This window comes from Sciurus vulgaris, assembly GCF_902686455.1.
Source record: "Sciurus vulgaris genome assembly, chromosome: 8".
Lineage (NCBI taxonomy): Eukaryota > Metazoa > Chordata > Mammalia > Rodentia > Sciuridae > Sciurus > Sciurus vulgaris.
The window spans coordinates 45,309,385-45,327,259 of record NC_136468.1 but is presented as its reverse complement, the minus strand read 5'-3'; the positions used below and the strand labels follow the sequence as shown (position 1 = coordinate 45,327,259).

At 39.7% G+C, this 17,875-nt stretch overlaps 1 protein-coding gene across 7 annotated transcripts in view; it reads left to right on the top strand.

The window, feature by feature from the left end:
* The window catches only part of MIOS (meiosis regulator for oocyte development), an 86,206-nt gene that overhangs the window by 36,252 nt on the left and 32,079 nt on the right, over positions 1-17,875 (top strand). For 2 of the 7 annotated variants that reach the window (XM_079151797.1, XM_079151798.1), the window contains exon 1: positions 17,159-17,311. The exons of 1 other annotated variant lie outside the window; for it this stretch is intronic. The gene's annotated coding sequence lies outside the window, so the exon portion shown is untranslated. 4 more of the 7 variants (XM_079151802.1, XM_079151801.1, XM_079151800.1 and 1 more) reach the window with 4 other exon arrangements.

Here is a 17,875-nt window from a genome sequence, read left to right as displayed (position 1 = left end):
CCTCCTAATGTCTTTTGTTATCCATTCATTATATAATAGTGTATTATTTAATCTCCAAGTATTGGAGAAGTTTCTGTTTTTTATTCTGTCATTTATTTCTAATTTCAATCCATTATGATCTGATAGAGTACAAGGTAGTATCTCTATCTTCTTGTATTTGCTAACAGTAGCTTTGTGGCATAAAACTTGGTCTATTTTAGAGAAGGATCCATGTGCTGCTGAGAAGAAAGTGTATTCATTCTTTCTTGGATGGTATATTCTACATAAGTTGGTTAAGTCTAAATTGTTGATTGTGTTATTGAGATCTATGATTTCTTTATTCAATTTTTGTTTGGACAATCTATCCAGCGGTGAGAGAGTTGTGTTAAAATCGCCTAGTATTATTGTTTTGTGGTCTATTTGATTTCTGGATTTGAGAAGGATTTGTTTGTCGTACATCGATGAGTCAACATTCGGGGCATAGATATTTATGATTGTTATGTCTTGCTGATTTATGCTTCCCTTAAGCAGTATGTAATGTCTTCTTTATCCCTTCTGACTAGTTTTGGCTTGAAGTCCCCATTATCTGAAAGGAGGATGGATACTCCAGCTTTTTTGCTGTGTCCATGTGCATGGTATGCTTTTTCCGATCCTTTCACCTTTAGTCTGTGGGTGTCTCTTTCTATGAGATGAGTCTCTTGCAGGCAGCATATTGTTGGATTTTTCTTTTTAATCCAATCTGCCAGTCTATGTCTTCTGATTGATGAGTTCAGGCCATTAACATTCAGGGTTATTATTGTGATATGATTTGTATTCCCAGTCATTTGACTCATTTTTGTTTTTTGACATGATTTGGCTTCTCCTTTATTTGGCTATTCCTTTAGGCTAGTTCCTCCCCTTGCTGATTTGCATCGTTGTTTTTCATCTCTTCCTCATGGAATATTTTGCTGAGAATGTTCTGTAATGCCGGCTTTCTTTTTGTAAATTCCTTTAGCTTTTGTTTATCATGGAAGGATCTTATTTCATCGTCAAATCTGAGAGTAAGTTTTGCTGGGTATAAGATTCTTGGTTGGGATCCGTTTTCTTTCAGGGCTTGGTAAATGTTGTTCCAGGCCCTTCTAGCTTTTAGGGTCTGGATTGAAAAAAATCTGCTGATATTCTTATTGGTTTCCCCCTGAATGTAATTTGATTCTTTTCTCTCTCGGCCTTTAAAATTCTGTCTTTATTTTGCATGTTAGGTATTTTCATAATAATGTGCCTTGGTGTGGGTCTGTTGTAATTTTGTATATTTGGAGTCCTATAAGCCTCTTGTACTTGGTTTTCCATTTTATTCTTCAGATTTGGGAAATTTTCTGATATTATTTCATTGAATAGATTGTTCATTCCTTTTGTTTGTTTCTCTAAGCCTTCCTCAATCCCAATAATTCTTAAATTTGGCCTTTTCAGTATATCCCATAATTCTTGTAGATTCTGTTCATGATTTCTTACCATCTTTTCTGTTTGGTCAACTTCGTTTTCAAGATTAAATATTTTGTCTTCAATATCTGAGGTTCTGTCCTCCAGGTGTTCTATCCTATTGGTTATGCTTTCTATGGAGTTTTTAACTTGGTTTATTGTTTCCTTCATTTCAAGGATTTCTGTTTGATTTTTTTTTTCAGTATTTCTAACTCTTTATTGAAATGATCTTTGGCTTCCCATATTTGTTCTTTTAAGTGTTGATTGGTGCAATCATTTAATGCCTGCATGTGCTCTTCCATCTCCTCGTTTGCTTCCCTTATTGTTTTAATTATGTACATTCTGAACTCCCTTTCTGATATTTCTTCTGCTGTGTTGTCATTGGCTTTTATTGATATAGTATCTAGGTTTGTTTGGGACATTTTCTTCCCTTGTTTTCTCATATTGGTCAGATGTCAGTGGGACTCTGTGATATTGCAGATTTCCTCTATTGGCTTATAGTATCCCTGTAGATTTCCAGTGTATCACCTCCCAGTCTTCAGTAGCCTGAAGTCTTGGGGTAACTTGATAATGTAGTGCTTCCAAAGAAAGCTGCCCCTAGCCCGCTACTGGTTCCAGGGAGAGAGACCTGGAGAGGTCTCTGGCTGCCCTGCCCTGGTCCCAGAGGCTGCTTGCGGGTTGGAGGTCTCCACTGGCCTGGGACTTGTGGCTGGCTCTGTGTAGAAAGGCTCTCACTGGGCGGTCTGCTCCGAGAAGCTAGCCTAGAAAGCTGCTTCCCGCCGGAGGGATCCGGGCTGCTTGGGGAAGACCCTGGTTGCCCTGTCCTGGTCTCTGAAGCAACCTGCAGGCGGAGCGGGTCAGAGCTCACCATGCGCTGGCCCAGGGACTTGGAGCTGGTCTGTGCAGAAAGGCTCTTACTGGGGGGTCTGCTCAGAGAAGCTGGAGAATCTGGCCCTGTGGGAGGAGCCCACCGCCGGAGTGCTCAGGGCTATCTGGGGTAGACTCTAGCTGCCCTGCCCTACTCTAATAAGCTGCCTGAATCTGGGCCTGACGCCCAGGCTGAGCTTCACCAAGCTCTACCAGGTGGGGGAGACTCACCCCGTGATTCTATTTTAGTCTGAGTCTCTCAGTGCCTCCCCTTCTTGAATCCTGGGTTCTGGAGTGACTGGAGATGCAGTCACCCTCTAGTCTGCCATCTTGGATCCTATACTATTAATTATATTTTTACTTCTATAACTTCTTTATTTAGTTTTTGTTTGGAGGATCTATCCAGTGGTGAGAGAAGTGTGTGTGTGTTAAAGTCACCCAGAATTATTGTGTTGTGGTCTATTTGATTCTTGAAGTTGAGAAGGGTTTATTTGATGTACCTACATGTTCCATTGTTTGGGGCACAAATATTTGTGATTGTTATGTCTTGTTGAAGTATAATTGCCTTAAACTGTATGAAATGTCCTTTTCTGTCCCTTTTAATTAACTGTGGTTTGAAGTCCACCTTATCTGATATTTGGATAGAAACCCCTGCTTGTTTATGAGACCTATATGAATGGTATGTTATTTCTAATCTTTTACCTTTTGTCTGTGGATGTCTTTTCCTATGAGGTGAGTCTCTTGGAGACAGCATATTATTGGGTCTTGGTTTTTAATCCAATCTGCCAATCCATGTCATTTCATTGATGTGTTTGGGTCATTTACATTCAATGTTATTATGGAGAAATTATTTTCATTCCCTGTCACTTTCATTTATTTCTGATTTTTACTTTGAATTATTTTGTCCTTTGATTGACTATTCTTCTAGTGTAGGTACACCCTTTGCTGGTTTTCACTTTTATTTTTCATTTTTCTTCATGAAATATTTTGCTGAGAATGTTCTATAGTGTAGGCTTTCTAGTCATAAATTCTTTTAACTTTTGTTTGTCATGGAAGGTTTTTATTTCATTGTAAATTCTGAAGCTTAATTTTGCTGGGTATAGAATTCTTTGCTGGCATCAAATTTCTTTCAGAGCTTGGTATATATTATTCTAAGACCTCCTACCTTTGAGGGTCTGGGAAATCAGCTGAGTTCTGGATTGGATTCCCTCTAAATGTGACCTGTTGGTTTTCTCTAGTGGCCTTTAAAATTCTATCCTTATTCTGCATGTTAGGCATTTTCATAATAATGTGCCTTGGTGTGGGTCTGCTGTAATTTTGTATATTTGGTGTCCTGTATGCCTTGTGTATTTGATTTTCCATTTCATTCTTTAGGCTTGGGAAATTTTCTGATATTATTTCCTTGAAATGATTGTGGTTCTCTTTGGTATATTTCCTTGAGCCTTTATCTATTCTGATAAATCTTAAACTTGGTCTTTTCATATTATTTCCTATTTCTTGGAAATCTGTTCATGATCTCTTAATATCTTTTCTCCATAGTCATTTCTGTTTTCAAGGTTATATATTTTGTCTTCATTGCCTGAAATTCTGTCTTTCCAGTGATCTAATCTGTTGGTGATGCTTTCCATTGAATTTTTTATTTGGCTTATTGATTCCATCATTTTGAGACTTTCTGCTTATTTTGTTTTTTCACAGTCTCTATCTCTTCATTGAAGTGATTTTCACTTCCTGTATTTTCTCTCTGATTACACTCCTCACATTATCCTTTAAATCGGGTATTCATTTAAATATGTACAGCCTAAACTCCTTTTCTGACATTTCTTCCTTGTGTTGTTGATGAATTCAGTTATTGAAGTATCTTGATTTGTTTGGAGCAATTTGTTCCCTTGCTTTTTTGTTACTTCCATCTAACAGTATGGATCTAAGGCAGTAACATTTCTACCCTGTGGACTTCTAGTGTCCCTGAAGGTGTCCAGTACCTCACCATTTAGGGGGAAATAACAACCAATGCAAACAATATTCAGCATTAAACCAAATAGTTCCTACTATGATGTGTACGATGTACTTGTCACAATAAATAGAAGTGGTATGATCAATTACTACTTGCAATATAAATAGTTTGCAAAAGGATTTACAATTTTGAATGGTGGACATGGAAAGAACAGAAATGATGTAGGATGTGATGATTATGAAGGTGGACACAAGAACATAGAAGTAAACAATTAAAGGAAGAGTGTAAGAGAATGATAGAGTTTGGCTGTTAGCAGAAGAAAAGAGAAAGAGAATCAAGGAAAAGAGATAAATGAGAGAATAAAATATGTATTATGCAATTTTTTTTAAATAAAGGAATACAAAACAAAACAAAATACTAATCAACATTCTATTTCTCAAAATACCAATCCATGAAAAATAACTGGCTTCAAAAATGCTAGAAATGAGAAAAAGACAAATATGAATATGTATAAATGTCCAGGAACAATTAAGGTCACAATTAAACACAGAAAAGGAAAAAATAAAAAAGATCTCACTGAAAAGTTAAAGAATTGTTTCTGTTGGAGTTCAGAAGATTCTCAGCTTTCCTTCTCAGCAGTGTTAGGTGGGGTGGTTTATAGTGTGATGCTTTCTGAACCCTCAGGGTGGGGTTGCTGGAGTGAGGGAAGTAATTCCATAGGTGGAACTCCTGGAGTTGGAATTTAGGCTTAGGTAGGCTCCAGGTTCTTTACTGAATGCCAGTTGGTCTGGAGATTTTTAATCAGTGCATCTCCAGGGCCCAGCAAACACCAGTCCGTGCTGGAAGACTACACCCCAGGGATCTCCCCTGGGTTCCACTCATGTGTTGGAGGAGCCAATTCTAACTTCGCTATATCACCTGTGAATCCCAGGTTTCTTGGTCTCACTTTCAGTCTCTAAATTCAACCTTTCCCTCCCCTATCCTTTCAAATTCCCAGACAGGTGTGTCTCTCCCAGTCAGTCCTCCAAACAGCCAGAGTGGAGGGGGAGACTCTTGTAGGTTTCTAGGGCCAGTATTCCCCTATCCAAATCCCTCTTCACATTTTCTCCTGGTCACTAGGCACACTCTATGTCTTGCAGTATGGATTTGCCAGCCTGTATTTCAAGTCAAACTCAGGTTTACCAGGAATTGGCTCCACCATCTGCCAGTCCTCATGCTGCAGCTACAGAATGGTTCCTTCCTCTGTCCTTTGGAGGCAGCCAGGAGAGATGTGGACTTTTTCCCCCTACACAAGGATATTGTGTAGCATGCCTTTCAGTTTAGTTGGGCAATGTCTTTCATCTCTAAACTCACCAAACCCAGACATGCCTCAGGCCTCCACTTTTCTCACAGAGGGACTGCTCTGGCTGGTGGTGCTTGCTGGTTTTGTTTTTTTTTTTTTTTTTTTTTTTCTTATTTTATTATATCTAACCTCAGAGTCCCTGATCTACTTTGAATGTCCAGTAAAAATTCCAATAAAGTCCCCCCATTTTTTTTTTTTTTGTTGTTGTTGTTGTTGTTGTTCACCTACCTTGCTGATAAGTTGCCTATCTGCTTTCATGGTTTCATGCCACAGAACAGTCAGGAAAATGACCTTTATTACACCATCTTGATACCACTTATTTTCTTTATCTTTAATTTTCTGACACAGGGGTAACAAACCAATCCAACTCACCACCTGTTTCTGTAAATGAAGTTTACAACACAGCTATGCCCACTAATCATGGTCCTTCTGCAGTACCACAGCAAAACTGAATAACTGTGACAGAGGTGTTATAGCCTGCTAGATGACAATATTTACTATCTGGCCTTTTACCAAAAACATTTGTGAACCCCATTCTCTAAAAGATGATTATTTCTGCACAGAATTAGCTCAAATGGTTATCTCATTTTATAGCATATGGGGCAGTGGTTATAAGCACAATACTGGAGCTAGATTGTCTAGGTTTGTGTCCTTGCTCCATATTTAAGAAATGGTTGAGCTTCTGTAACTCATTTAGCCTTTCTGTGACGTTTTTCCTCATCTGTAAAATAGGAAAAATAATAGAGGGAAGAAAAGATGGTAGAATGAGACAAATATCATTACCCTGTATACATGTATGATTACACGAATGGTGTGACTCTACCTTGGATACAACCAGAGAAATGAAAAGTTGGACTCCATTTGTATACAATGAATCAAAATGCATTCTGCTGTCATATGTAACTAAATAGAACAAACAATAAAAAAAAGAAATAATAATAATATCATCCCCACGAGCCTTAATGAACATGGGGTAGACTCTGTGATGTATCTCCAGATTTCCTTCAGAAATGAATGACTTATTCCTTCAGTCATTGGGAGTTCTGCCAGTAGACAGCTCTCAGTTAGAATGGAAATACAAATTTAAGGAGGAAAAAAATATAATAAAGTAAAATTTGCTACAATTAAAGAACAATTTTTTCACAAAAATTTTAAATGAATGATAGAATCTCTCACTAAAGTATTTAAATTTATTTGGATTATGTTTTAAGTTTTACTTTTCAAAATAAATATTTAAAATGTATTAAAAATCATATCCTTAGTAAGTACATAAATTTATTATGATATTATTAGTTGTTATGCCAAGGATATGTGAAGAAGTACACTAATTTAGACAATTTGTTTGGAGTCTGCAAGAAGATGAATAGTTTAAGATAAAGTAACATAGACTTTTAGTTTTTTTTTTTTTCCTGAAACCTTTGTGAACAGATTAAACATTGCCTGAGTGAGGTCATGTGTTTACAGGGCCTTAATTTCAGCTTAAGGCCCCTTGGCCTCAATCAATGAATAAATCTTGCTCTCAGGTACAGACTACTTTTCTGCACATGGACATAAAGGGAATGGGATAAGGCAGCCATGTGAGATAAAGTTTTCTTTTCTTTTCTTTTCTTTTCTTTCTTACAAGAACATAAACACATTCTGGATCACCACAACAAAAATGAAGATGCTTAAACACCTTGTTTGGGACACTGTTTAAATTTTAAAAGAAAATATTAAAACCAAACTATAGCAATTCAAGGATTCATTATAAAAATGCATTTATTTATTTATATATTTTTTATTGTAAACAAATGGGATACATATTGTTTCTGTTTGTACTTGGAGTAACAGCATACCATTTGCATATTCATACATTTACATAAATGATGTTTGATTTGATTCATACCGTTATTTTTTTCCTTCTCCTTCCCCTCCCACCTCTCTTTTCCCTCTATACAGTCCCTCCTTTCTCCATTCTTGACCCCTTCCTACTCCCCATTACGCGTCATCATCAGCTTATGAGTGAGATCATTCATCTTTTGGATTTTTTAGATTGGCTTATCTCACTTAGCATGATATTCCCCAATTACATCCATTTGCCTGCAAATGCCATAATTTTATTATTCTTTATGGCCAAGTAATATTCCATTGTATATATATACCATGGTTTCTTTATCCATTCATCAATTGAAGGGCATCTAGGTTGGTTCCATAGTCTGGCTATTGTGAATTGAGCAGCTATGAACATTGATGTGGCTGTATCTCTGTAGTGTGCTGATTTTAAATCCTTTGGGTATAGGCCAAGGAGTGGGATAGCTGGGTCAAATGGTAGGTCTATTCCAAGTTTTCTAAGGAATCTCCACACTGCTTTCCAGAGTGGCTGCACTAATTTGCAACCCCACCAGCAATGTATGGGTGTACTGTTTTCCCCACATCCTCTCCAACACCTATTGTTTCTTGTATTCTTGATAATCACCATTCTAATTAGGGTGAGATGGAATCTTGGTGTAGTTTTGATTTGCATTTCTCTTATTACTAAAGATGCTGAACATTTTTTTCATATATCTGTTGATTGCTTGTAGATCTTCTTCTGTGAAGTGTCTGTTCATTTCCTTAGCCAATTTGTTGATTGGATTATTTGTATTCTTGGTGTAAAGTTTTTTAGGTTCTTTATATATTCTGGAAATTAGCTCTCTATCTGAAGTATGAGTGGCAAAGATATTCTCCCACTCTGTAGGCCCTCTCTTTGCATTGCTAATAGTTTCCTTTGCTGAGAGAAAGCTATTTAGTTTGAATCTATCCCAGTTATTGATTCTTGCTTTTATTTCTTGTGCTACAGGAGCCCTGTTAAGGAAGTCTGATCCTAACCCAACAAGGTGAAGATGTGGACCTACTTTTTCTTCTATAAGATTCAGGGTCTCTGGTCTGATTTCAAGGTCCTTGATCCATTGTGAGTTGAGTTTTGTGCAGGATGAGAGATAGGGGTTTAGTTTCATTCTGTTGCATATGGATTTCCAGTGTTCCCAGCACCATTTGTTGAAGAGTCTATCTTTTCTTCATTGCATATATTTGGCACCTTTGTCTAGTATTAGAAAGTTGTATTTATTTGGGTTTGTGTCCGTGTCCTCTATTCTGTACCACTGATCTACCTGTCTATTTTGGTGCCAATACCATGCTGTTTTTGTTAGTATTGCTTTGTAGTAGAGTTGAAGTTCTGGTATTGCGATACCCCCTGTTTCATTCTTCCTGCTAAGGATTGCTTTACCTATTCTGGGTTTCTTATTCTTCCAGATGAATTTCATGACTGCTTGCTCTATTTCTGTAAGGTTCATCATTGGGATTTTAATTGGAATTGCATTGAATCTGTATAGCACTTCTGGTAGTATGGCCATTTTGACAATATTAATTCTGCCTATCCAAGAACATGGGAGATCTTTCCATCTTCTAAGGTCTTCCTTAATTTCTTTCTTCAATGTTTTGTAGTTTTCATGGTAGAGATCTTTTACCTCTTTGGTTAGATGGATGCCCAAGTATTTTATTTTATTTTTTTTGAGGTTATTGCAAATGGAGTTGTTTTCCTCATTTCCCTTTCAGCTGCTTCATCGCTTGCATATAAAAATGCTTTAGATTTATGCGTGTTGATTTTATAGCCTGCTATTTTGCTGAATTCATTGATGAGGTCTAGAAGTTTTCTGGAGGTTTTTGGATCCTCTAAATATAGAATCATGTCATCTGCAAATAGTGGCAGCTTAAGTTCCTCTTTTCCTATTCATATCCCTTTAATTTCTTTGGTCTGCCTAATTGCTCTGGCTAGAGTTTCAAGGACAATGTTGAATAGAAGTGGTGAAAGAGGACATCCCTGTCTTGTTCCCATTTTTAAAGGGAATGGTTTCAGTTTTTCCCCATTAAGAATGATGTTGGCCATGGACTTAGCATAAATAGCCTTTACTATGTTCAGGTATGTTCATACTATCCCTATTTTTTCTAGTGTTTTGAGCATGAAAGGGTGTTGTATTTTGTCGAACGCTTTTTCTGCATCAATTGAAATAACCATATGATTCTTATCCTTAAGTCTATTGACATGATGGATTACGTGTATTGATTTACGAATGTTCAACCATCCTTGCATTCCAGGGATGAACCCCACTTGATCGTGGTGCACAATTTTCTTAATATGTTTTTGGATATGGTTTGTCAATAGTTTGTTAAGGATCTTTGTTTGTATCTATATTCATCAAGGATATTGGTCTAAAATTTTCTTTCCTTGATGTGTCTTTGCCTGGTTTGGGTATGAGGGTGATATTAGCTTCATAGAATGAGTTTGGTAGGGTACCCTCCTTTTCTATTTCCTGGAATACTTTGAGAAGTATTGGAATGAGTTCTTCTTTGAAGGTCTTGTAGAACTCGGCTGAGAATCCGTCTGGTCCTGGGCTTTTCTTAGATGGTAGATTTTTAATGGCTTCTTCTATTTCATTGCTTGATATTGATCTGTATAATTCTTGTATGTCCTCCTGGTTCAGTTTGGGAGGAGCATATGTCTCTAGAAATTTGTCAATGTCTTCGGTACTTTCTATTTTGTTGGAATACAGATTTTCAAAGTAGTTTCTCATTATGTTCTGTATCTCAGTGGTGTCTGTCGTGATATTTCCTTTTACATTATGTATTTTAGTAATTTGAGTCTTCTCTCTCCTTCTCTTTGTTAGTGTTGCTAAGGGTTTGTTTATTTTGTTTACTTTCTCAAAGAACCAACTTTTTGTTTTGTCAATTTTTTGCATAGTTTCTTTTGTTTCAATTGCATTGATTTCAGCTCTGATTTTAATTATTTCCTGCCTTCTACTACTTTTGCTGTTATTCTGTTCTTCTTTTTCTAGGGCTTTGAGCTGTAATGTTAGGTCATTTAGTTGTTGACTTTTCATTCTTTTCTGGAATGCGCTCCATGAATTTTCCTCTTAGTACCGTTTTCAGTGTCCCAGAGATTTTGATATGTTGTATCATCATTCTCATTGACCTCTATGAATTTTTTACTCTCCTCCCTGATGTTTTTTTGTTATCCATGTTTCATTCAATAGCATATTATTTAGCCTCCAAGTGTTGGAGTACTTTCCCTTTTTTATTTTGTCATTGATTTCTCCTCTCAGTCCATTATGATCTGATAGAACACAAGGCAGTATCTCTATTTTTTTGCATTTCCTAAGGGCTGCTTTGTGGCATAACATATGGTCTATTTTCGAGAAGGTTACATGTGCTGCTGAGAAGAAAGTGTATCTGCTCATTGATGGATGGAATATTCTATATATGTCTATTAAGTCTAGGTTATTGATTGTGTTATTGAGTTCTATGGTTTCATTGGTTGGATTCTGTTTGGAAGACCTATCTAGTGGTGACAGTGGTGCGTTAAAGTTGCCCATAATTATTATGTTTTGGTCTATGTGAATCTTGAAATTGAGAAGGATTTGTTTGTTGTGGATGCACCATTGTTTGGGGTATAAATATTTACTATCATTATGTCTTCCTGATTTATGGTTCCCTTAAGCAGTTTGAAATGTCCTTCTTTATCCCTTCTGACTAACTTTGGCTTTAAGTCCCCTTTATCTGATATAAGGATGGAAACCCTTGCTTTTTTACTGAGTCCATGTGCGTGTAGGTTTTTTTTCCCATCCTTTCACCTTTAGTCTGTGGATGTCTTTTTCTATGAGATGAGTCTCTTGCAGGCAGCATATTGTTGGGTCTTTCTTTTTAATCCATTCTGCCAGTCTATGTCTTTTGATTGAGGAGTTTAGGCCATTAACATTCAGGGTTATTATCGAGAAATGATTTGTATTCCCAGTCATTTTGGCTTATTTTTGGTTTTTAACTTGGCTTGGTTTCTACTTTGAGTGCTTTTTCTCTAAGGTAGTTCCTCCCTTTGCTGACCTCCATTGTTGTTTTTCATTTCCTCCTCATGGAATATTTTGTTGAGAACATTCTGTAGTGCAGGCTTTCTATTTGTAAATTCTTTTAAATTTTGTTTATCATGGAAGGATTTTATTTCATCTTCAAATCTGGAGGTGAGTTTTGCTGGGTATAGGATTCTTGGTTGGCAACCATGTTCTTTCAGAGCTTGAAATATGTTGTTCCAGGCCCTTCTAGCTTTTAGAGTCTGGGTTGAGAAGTGGGCTGCTATCCGTATTGGTCTCCCCCTATATGTAATCTGATGCTTTTCTCTCACGGCCTTCAAAATCCTATCTTTATTTTTAGTGTTAGGCATTTTCATTATAATATGCCTTGGTGTGGATCTGTTGTGATTTTGTGCATTTGGTGTTCTGTAAGCCTCTTGTATTTGATTATCCATTTCATTCTTCAGGTTTGGGAAATTTTCTGATATTATTTCATTGAATAGGTTGTTCATTTCTTTGGTTTGTATCTCTGTGCCTTCCTCAATCCCAATAATTTTTAAATTTGGTCTTTTCATGATGTCCCATAGTTCTTGGAGATTCTGTTCATGATTTCTTACCATCTTCTCTGTTTGGGCAACATTATTTTCAAGATTAAATATTTTGTCCTCATTGTCTGAGGTTCTGTCCTCCAAGTGGTCTAGTCTGTTGGTGATGCTTTCCATTGAGTTTTTTATTTGGTTTATTGTCTCCTTCATTTCAAGGATTTCCTTTTTTTTTTTTTTTTTTTTGTTCTGTTTTGTTTTGTTTTTTATTTTTCTTTTTTTGAGAATCTCTATCTCTTTGTTGAAATGATCTTTTGCTTCCTGCAGGTGCTCTTTCAGCTTATTGGTATTATCATTCATTGCCTGCATTTGCTCTCTTATCTCATCCTTTGCTTCACGGATCATCTTAATCATGTATAATCTGAAGTCCTTTTCTGACATTTCTTCTAACATACTGTCATTGGATTCTATTACTATAGACTCTAGAATTGTTTGGATCATTTTCTTCCCTTGTTTTTTCATGTTGTTCATGTATCTTCCCCTCTAGCGCTGCAGATCTGGGGTATTGCAGATTTCCCCCTATAGGCTTATTGTGGCCCTATAGGTTTCCAAAACCCTTTCTTTAAGGGGAGATCAATATTAGCAGTGCCCAAATCAGACACTATGCAATCCTAGACCAAATAGCCCCTATGGGGACAATAACAAAATTGTCATAATAAACAAAGTGAGTTCAAATATTATCTTCGGTAAAACAAACAGGTTCACAATAAGGTCTGCAGTTTCTAGTGGAGGACAAAGAGGATGCAGAGGGATGTAGAATGTGGCTCTTAATGGGATAAGAAAAGAATATACAGAAGTTCTAGAAAATAGAAAGTGTGAGAGTGTAATCAAAAGAAATTGGATGTTAGCATGCAAACAAGGGAGAAAGAGACTCTGAGGGTACAGGTAAACAAAAGGAAAAGAGAGCAAGAAAAGTAAAGAAATAAAAACTTAAATTTTTTTTAAAAAAAGGAGAAAAAAGAAAATCTACTGTATAGCAGTCATATACTAATGAAACCTCCCAGTCTTCAGTAGCCTGATGCATGAGAAGTACCTGACAATGAGCTTCAAGCCTCCAGCAAGAGTCTCAAGATGGGATTTGCCCCACCCAAAGATCGGAGGTACAGCTTCCAGGATTATCCAAGATGGCTGCTCTGGCTTCGAAATGTGTTGGCAAATGGGGAGTTGCAGCTCAGTGGTGGACGTGGTCAGCTGGAGGTCCTGGAGACGGGATGCAGTTGGTCAGGCAGGGGTCCTGGAGGTCCTGTGTGTTTGGTGTGGTTGTGGGATCCTGGAGGCTAGATGCAATCAGTCCATCTAGGGTCCCGGTGATAGGGCACAGTCAGTTGGTCTGAGGGTCCTCGCAGTAGGGAGCAGTCGGTCGATTTGAGGGCCCCAGAGGCAGGGAGTGATTGGTTGGGCTTAGGGATCCTGGAGATGGGGCTCAGTCAGTCTGGCGAGGGGTCCTATGGGGCCTGGCTGTTGTCTCAAAATGGCGGCAGCCACGTGTAATCAAACCTGCAGGTACTGTAACAGTGAACTTCCAGGCAGCAGCAGGCAGCTGGTTCTCCACTGGCGGTTGGCAGTTTGCTGACTGTTGTCGGTCAATCGGGAGGTGAACCTCAAGCGTTGGGTGATGGATAGGAGTAAGGCAGACGATGGACAGGCGAGAGGCAGGCAAATGGCGGATGATAGACGCCTGACAGTGAGCAATCTGCTCTCAAAAAAGGCGTCGATATGCTGGCAGACTGCAGGTCATCACAGCAAATAAATGGGTAAACACCAGGGGATTGATAAGCAGCAAAAACTGCCTCACCGAGAAACAGATATCCTTTGCTTAAATCCGGCGTTACGGAGTGACAAGGAACGCAGCCTCCCTCTAGTCCGCCATCTTGGATCTCCATAAAAATGCAATATTGTAAAACCAAACTAGAATGTCCTCACGTCAATCTGTCAAATTCTCTGATATGTTGCCAGGCACAGCAGTGCACACCTGTAATCCCAGTAGCTTAGGAGGCTGAGGCAGGAGGATGGCAAGTTCAAGGATAGCCTCTGCAATTTAGTGACACCTGCCTCAAAATAAAAAATAAAAAAGGGCTGTGAATATGGATCAGTGGCAGAGCACCCTAAGTTCAATCCCCAGTATCAAAAAGAAAATTCTCTAATACAGTTTAAGCTTTCTGACAAATATAATAAACCCACTCTCCCACTCAGTATATTTGAAAACATTATGCAGCAGGTGCTAGAGGAAATCAAAAGTGCTGTATTAAAAGTTGCTGCCCATGCAGAATGTGGTTGAGTAGAAAAGGGGAGTCAGTTTCCAAGAAGAATGAAAGTGTCACTCATTTCTATAAGGGGCTTTCCAGTGCAAGGAACTGAGGAGGATAACATGGAAAGAACATGCTTTTGCAAATCTTAGGTGAAAGAGGTAGAGAAAATGAAATTTACTGGGGGGAAGTATGTAGAGTACAGAAAGATTATTTTAAGATGTATTCAACAAATATCATTGGGTATATACTCTGTGCTATGCACTGTTTTAGACCCTGATAATTAAGTAGAAAATAAAATAAACAAAGACCCTCTGGATTAGGGAATATGCCAAGCCCCTAAAATGGGCACAAACCAATAATTTTAAGAGAACAAAGTTTGTTTTCTTTTTGAAATGGTCCAGGGGAGTGGGCAAATAGCTCAGTTCGCAGAGCACTTGCCTTCCGTGTGTACAGATCGGGTTTTGAATCCCCGGCACCTCAGAAAACAATGTGGTGGCTTCGGGAAAAAAAAAAAAAAAAGAAAGAAAAGAAAGAAAAAGAAATGGTCCAGAAGCTTGTAGTTGATCCAAGGCCAAGGGAGGAGGTATTTCAGTTTCCCCAAGTATTCTGGGACTTAGGCTAACAGAACAGCTTTTCCTTTCTTACTAGATAGCTCCCATTTCTAATCTATTTCTTTTTACCATTTGCCAGAGAGCAGGAGGAGAGAAGAAGAAATGGATGCAAGAAGCTTCCCTTTTAAGGGACATGATCCAGGTCTACTGGCCTCTCACTGGCCACACTCTTTTTATATAGCTATATGTAGCTGAAAGGGAAACCAAGGAATATCTTCCTTAACTGTGTCACCAAGTACACTGCTAAAACTTGGAGGTGTAGGTATGTCCACTTACGAAACAAAACAAAACAAAACAAAACAAAAAAACAGAATGAAAAGGTGCCAAAAGCAGCCTATATTCTGGAAGAAGACAACTATAGGTAAGGAAAGAGATGACTGCGTATAAAGGAAGTTGTGGTAAGTATTAACAAGGCAATTATGGCAGAAAGGAGCCCATTTGTATGTATTCTGTGACAAGGGAGCAGTGTCTTGAAAAAAGGGAGAATGTAAGTCTTGCAGATTTCCGCTAAAGAGCATTCCAGGCAGAGGGAACTAGTGCGGAGCTGTCAAGGGTGCAAGAGCACCCTTTTGCCACGTTCAAGAAACAGCCCAATCACAAGGACAGAAGACAAACGAGAAGAGACTAATGATATGGAACCAAGTCAAGAGATTATTTCAAGAGGAAGGAAGTATTTGAGTGTTAAAAGTTGCAAGGGTGAAGCTTTGGTCATTGGAACTGGCAGTGTGAAGGTTACTGTGACCTTTACAAATGGCACAGTGACTGAAAAATTGAGGAGAATGAATTATGGGGAAACATGGGGAAATAGGATTAGAGAGAGCAAGTATGGTCCTCTCTTGAGAACACTGAAGTGAGCACATGAAGGTAAAGAACCAGTAGAAATGAAGAGGTCGCATGTATATGGAAGAGGAGAAAACCAAGAGTTGCCAGGCCTCAGAAAAGGAGAAATATATGGGGCTCCTCCCATTTCTCTATGGCAGCTAGAAGATACAAATGGGAGTGAAGGAAGACGTTGGAGGAAGGAAAGAAGTAGGACGAGGCTGTGAGGATTCCTACCTAATAGTTTTTTGTTTGTTTTTTGGTTTTTGGTTTTTGTTTCTTCTCTTTATGACAGAGAAGGCAAAGTCATTTCATGTCATGAGATTAAAGGGACAGGTTTCCTCATCTCTGTATGGCAGGGGTGGATAAGCCAGACATTTGTATTGATCTGAGATGGTGTAAGGGAACTTGGGGACAAGGCCCAAATCACTGAGAAGATTCAGCAAGATGGTATTGAAGTGATGAGTCCCGTGGTATCTTTCCTCTGTCAGCAAATGATCTGGGCTCTGTGATGTGGTGTAAGGTTTACCACATATGGTCATTTGAACATAAGCATCCACAGACAATCTGATAACCCAGAAAGTTAATCAATGGCAGACAGCCCATACAGTTAGGGACCCTGGACAAAAGAATGATTCACGTTTCTGGGAGGCACTGAATGGGATCTGGAACATTTCATCACTCTACTCTGAAATTAAAACTTATGAATTGCTTATTTCTGGAATTTTCCATGTAATATTTTCAAACCTCTGTTGCATGGGTGTGTGTAACTGAAAACCTGGAAAGCAAAACCACCATAAGTGGAGGTACTACTGTAGCTATTGCTATCCCTCCTCCCTGCCCCAGCACTTGCTGTTCCTCAGCCATGGAAAGCTCTTCTCTTCCAAGTCTCTGGACTTGCACCCTTTCCTGGCTAATCCCATTCATATTCAGCGTTCTTCTCATCCTAGTGCTCCTCAAGGAAGCTTCACTGACCACCCACTCACACTGGGCCGCAGTCTCTCTCATGTAGCACTCTGATGGTTTATTTCCTACAGGGCTCATGTCATTTTATTTCACCTAGCATTCCAAAAAGGTGGTGGGTACTCGACAGGTGCTCAAGACTAGTTTGTGGAATGATGAAAGGGTGAATACATCATGACCCCCAAACCTTGGCTTTTCTACTACATCTCCCACAATAATTTTTAAAAATAGAAATTAAAATTGATCAGAGTAGTTAATATAAAGGTGCTTAAAAACCACAGGAGCTCCAAGCAGCAGCCCCAAATCGCACACACTGGTTGCAGGGTGCAGGCGGTGGCTCCCGTGGGCGGGCCCCAGGGGCGGGGCCTGCGGGGAGGCCGGGCGCTGGGGCGGAAGGCGGGCCTCCCCGGCACGGGCTCCGCCCAGGGCGAGGGAAGGGCGGGGCTCGCGGGCGGGACACGCCCCTTCGGAGACCGAGAAGCGGTGTGGGGTTTGGGCCCCAGCGCTCTCAGGTCACGCGCCGCGCGCGGCCGCCATCTTGCCCGCGTCCAGCTCCCGCGGCGGGAGGGGCGGCGTTCAGGCCGGAAGCGGCCGTGGGGCTACGCGCTGCCACCCCAGGTCAGTGAGTACTACCCGGGCCGCGTCTATGCCCTCCCTGCGCCGGGGCCGCAGCAACGGCCCGGGAGAACCCAGTTGAAAGGCCCAGGCGAGCGCCAGCCGCGGCGCTGCCTCGGGTCCTCTGGATAGTCGCGTTCCACGCAGGGTGATGATAACCGCGAACGGGGCTGGCCGGACCCTCGGTAGGGACACCGGGGCCGCGCTGCAGCCTCCGCCGGGGCGGGTTTGTGCTGGTCCCAGCCTTCGAGGAGAGGCTCAGCCAGGTGTCTGGAGCGTGGAAGTCGCCCTCCGATTCCAGGTTTACGGGGAATAGCAATGCGCCCTGTTCCGGTTGTGCCCTATTAAATACTTCTTGAAGGGCTTCTCACCCTGTGAGCTCCATTCTCTTCAAACACTGTTGTGAAAATTCCTGAGGAGGATGAATAAAGCCTCTTTGCTAAATTGCTTAGCAAATGATGGCTTTTGCAGGCCTTTTGCATTACTGTATTTTAAGGGAAATTTGTATATGTGCAGTGCATCTTGAAGATGGCAATACTGGAAATATCTTGAAATCTCTATACAGTA